Consider the following 4,487-nt stretch of genomic DNA (forward strand, 5'->3'; position numbering starts at 1 on the left):
TGTATGGTGAAGTGGAAGTCCTGGAGCGCAAGGAACCAGCGGGTTACCCTGGGTTGGTGTCCTTTGCGCGGGCCATCCACTGCAGTGGCGCATGGTCTGTCAGCAGGGTGAACCGGCGTCCGAGGAGGTAGTAGCGGAGCTCCAGGACTGCCCACTTGACGGCCAGCGCTTCCTTCTCCACGGCGGCATACCGTTGTTCGGTCGGGGTCAGCTTCCGGCTAATAAAGATCACCGGGTGTTCCTCGCCGTCCTGGACCTGGGAGAGAACGGCTCCCAACCCGGTGTCCGAGGCGTCGGTTTGCACCAGGAAGGGGCAGTTGAAGTCGGGGGCTTGCAGGACTGGCTCCGTGGTGAGGGCTGACTTCACTTGCTGGAACGCCTCTTCCGCTTCTTGACTCCAGGCTATCTTCTCCGGTTGCCCCTTCCTGGTCAGATCTGTCAGGGGAGAGGCTAAGGAGGAGAAGTTAGGGATAAAACACCGGTAGTATCCTGCCAACCCCAAAAAGGCTCGTACCTGGGTCTTGGTAGAGGGCCGCGGTGCCGAGAGGATAGCTGTCACCTTCTTTCCTGGGGGCGGATGAGGCCACGTCCCACGCAGAAGCCCAGGTACTTGGCTTCGGAGAGAGCCAGGTGACATTTCCGGGGGTTGGCGGTGAGCCCCGCCCGGCGGAGGTCCAGCAGCACCCTCCGGAGCCGCTCTAAATGTTCCCCCCAGGTCTCTGAATGGATGACCACGTCGTCGATGTAGGCCGCGGCGTAGGCCATATGGGGCCTCAGCAGGACATCCATGAGCCTCTGGAATGTGGCGGGGGCCCCGTGCAGGCCGAAGGGAAGGACCCGGTACTGCCAGTGGCCACTGGGGGTCGAGAAGGCTGTCTTCGGCTTGGCATCCTTAGACAGGGGGACTTGCCAATACCCCTTGGTGAGGTCGAGAGTTGAGATGAACCGGGCCCTTCCTAGTCGATCCAGGAGCTCATCGACGCGGGGCATGGGATAGCCATCGAATTCAGAGACCTCATTTAGGCGGCGGAAGTCGTTACAGAACCTTAGGGTGCCGTCGGGCTTCGGGACCATGACGATGGGGCTGGACCATGGACTCCGCGAGGGCTCAATTACCCCTAGCTTCAACATCTCCTGTACCTCTGTCTCGATTGCGTGTCGCCGAGCCTCCGGGACACGATAGGGCCGCTGCCGGACGATGACTCCTGGTGGTGTTCGGATTTCGTGCTGGATGACGGCCGTCCGCCCTGGCAGAGGGGAGAACACATCCCGAGAACTGACCGACCAGGTGCTGCAGTTCCGTCTTCTGGGCTGCGGAGAGGTGGGGGTCCATGTCCACAACCACGGGAGAGGTGGCGGCGAGGGCCGAGAGCTGGGCCCGGTCCCCACCCAGCGCTTCAACAGGTTTATATGATAGAGCTGCTCTTCCCTTCGACGACCAGGTTGGCGCACTTTGTAGGTGACGGGTCCCACCCGTTCGTGACCGTATACGGGCCCTGCCAGCGGGCCAGGAACTTACAGGCTGAGGTGGGGACCAGTACCATGACGTGATCTCCCGGCTGGAACTCCCGGGTGGGCAGCCCGATTGAAGAGGCGCTGCTGGTCTTGCTGGGCCTTGGTCAGATGCTCCCGGACCAATGGCATGACCCTGTCGATCCGCTCCCTCATGGCCTTGACGTGCTCGACGGTGGTCCGACATACCGCAGGCTGTTGTTCCCAGGCTTCCCGGGCGACATCTAGGAGCCCTCGGGTTGGCGGCCGAAGAGGAGCTCGAAGGGCGTGAAGCCGGTGGATGCCTGGGGCACCTCCCGGATCCCCGAACAGCACATACGGGATCATCTGGTCCCAGTCGCGTCGGTCCTCGGCCACGACACGCCGCAGCATCTGTTTCAGGGTCTGGTTAAAGCGTTCCACGAGCCCATCGGTTTGTGGGTGGTATACGCTTGGTCCGGATCTGTCGGACTTTGAGGAGTTTACAGAGGTCAGCCATGATCCGGGACATGAAAGGGGTGCCCTGGTCGGTCAGGATCTCCGCTGGCAGGCCAACCCGACTACTCAGTAGGAAGAGCTCCTGTGCGATGTTTTTGGCGGTGGCCTTGCGGAGGGGAATGGCCTCTGGGTAGCGGGTGGCATAATCCACGATCACCAGGATGTGTTCATGCCCCCGGGCGGACTTCGGCAGCGGCCCCACCAGGGTCCATCCCGATGCGCTCGAAGGGCACCTCAATGATCCGGCAGCGGGATCAGCGGGCTAGGGGGAGGAGTATGTGGCGAGGTCCGTTGGCACGTCGGGCACGCTTGGCAGTACCGCTTGACATCCGCCTCCAGTCCTGGCCAGTGGAAGCGGTCCCGGATCCGTTGCACCAGTGTTTTGGGCGCCGAGGTGGCCAGCCATCGGGTGGGCGTGGGCGAGTTCCAAGACCGCTGGGACTTTGCTCCGCGGTACCACCAACAGCGTCTTTTCCTCCCCCCTCCGCTGGCCGACATAATAGAGCAGGCCGTTTTGGATGATGAAGTGGGGTGTGGGGTGGGGAGCTGGTTGTAGATCCTCCCTTTCCGCCACCCGCACTTGAGACCAGCAATGCTTGAGGCGCTCGTCCCCACGCTGCTCTTTGGCGAGCGTCCCCCTCCCGCTATCTGCTGGAAGACATCGAAGAACAGGTTAGAGTTTTGGGAGGGGGACTCACCTCCTCGAGGGCTGTCTGACGTTAGCAGCGCGGGGCCTCGTCGAGGGCGCCTTGCTGGACTCCGGCGTCGGCGGTTCCCGGCCGGCTAGCAGGCTGTGTGCTGGAGGTGAGGAGCTGATCGAACCCCCGGCCAATCCCGGCCGGAGGAGAACGGTACCGGTAGGTTCCTTAAGATTCCCACTTCGACGGGCCAGGAACCAGGTGTCGCCGGTGATGGTCACTCTCCGGGCCGGCACATGCCTGGTATCCCGTGCACGCACGTTATCGCCAGCCGGGCCCTGGAACCTGTTCGGGTGGAAGGACAGTCGGTTGTATCAGGCTTACCCCGCTGCCCGAGTCGAGGACTGGCGACGAATGGCCGGCCGTTGATGCGCACCCGGGCCCGTGTGCCTTCGGCGCTGGACCGTGGACTGAACAGCCTGCTAGCCATGTCCGTCCTGGGAACGCGGCGGCTCGGTGGGCATTGGCTCGTCCTGGGGGCCGGGAACCGCAGGCCTGCTCACGGGTCGCTGGGTGCCCTCCGGCGAGCGTCGCTCCTGGACCACCCTTCGGGGAAAAGGCGGCGCTCGCTCCCCTATCTCCCGGTGTTGGGCGGCCTCCGCCAGCTCAATGGCCTCCACGAGGCCCGTCGAGATCGGTGGGATTCCTCATGCCAGCCGCCTGCCTCAACGCGCGGGGGAAGGGCGCGGAGGAGTCGGTCGATCACCACACGCTCAGCTACCTGGTGTACGGAGGGACCCCGGCCAACAGCCAATGTTGGGCCAACCGGGATATTCGGCCGCCTGGGCGCGAGCGGGCTGTCGAGCTCGATATTCCCAGTCATGGAATTGCTGCGCCGCACAGATTGGGGAAAGGCCTACTCGGCCTAGGATCTCCTTCTTCACCTCTCCATAGTTCCGGCTTCTCTCGGCCGTCATGGTGAAATACGCCCGCTGCGCTTTCCCCGGTCAGCAGCGGCGCGAGGAGACGGGCCCACTCGTCCTCTGGCCACGCCTCCCGGACTGCGGTGGCCTCAAACATCCGAAGATACATCTCCACGTCATCATGTGACGTCATTCTTGGCATCAGCTGGACGGCTTGGACACGGGGTCAGGCAGCGGCGTGCGGTGGGCGGCGGCGCGGAGGGCGGCGAGCTCACGTTCGGCGTCTCCTTGACGTGAGGCCATGTGCTCCACTATTTGTTGCTGGCGGATGCTCACCTCGGTGAGGTGCTTCAGCAGTTTCTTTCCATGCCGGGGGAGGAGCGGCCGCCTGTGAAAACAGAGGCAGAACAAATGACAGGGGAACAAAAAGGAAACAAAAAAAAAACAAACGGGTGGCTTTAAGGGTCTCCTCAGGGGTCGGTTGTCGGTGTCCAGCTCACACTCTTGCCCGCATTCGCCACCAGTGTGGCGGGGTGAGGAACTACACGACAACCGATGGAAGGGAAAAGTCCCCGAAGGGTGGATTTATTAGATGAAAGTGCTCTGGGTGAAGGCGGTGCTCTCCGTGGCGCTTTAAGTCCCTCGTGGCTCGCTGTGTCCTGAGTGGTGGATCCCGTGCTGTGCTCTCCTTGGTGGGGGCTGACGGTCACACGCTGCTCTCTGGAAAAGAGGAGGTAAGGGTTAGCGTCTTTGTCAGGAGACATTCCTCACCACTCTGTCTTCCTCCTCTGCCTAAGTAGGCACTGCTTGATGAGCTGCAGGTGCGACCGCTCAGCCCGTGATGGCTCGTGCCGGTGATTCCCGTGTGTTGCCAGGGCGACGCTGACGAGCGCTCGGGACGCATGTCACATATATATAATATATATATATATATATA

Source organism: Carassius auratus, chromosome 11 (genome assembly GCF_003368295.1).
Source record: "Carassius auratus strain Wakin chromosome 11, ASM336829v1, whole genome shotgun sequence".
In the NCBI taxonomy this organism is placed as follows: domain Eukaryota; kingdom Metazoa; phylum Chordata; class Actinopteri; order Cypriniformes; family Cyprinidae; genus Carassius; species Carassius auratus.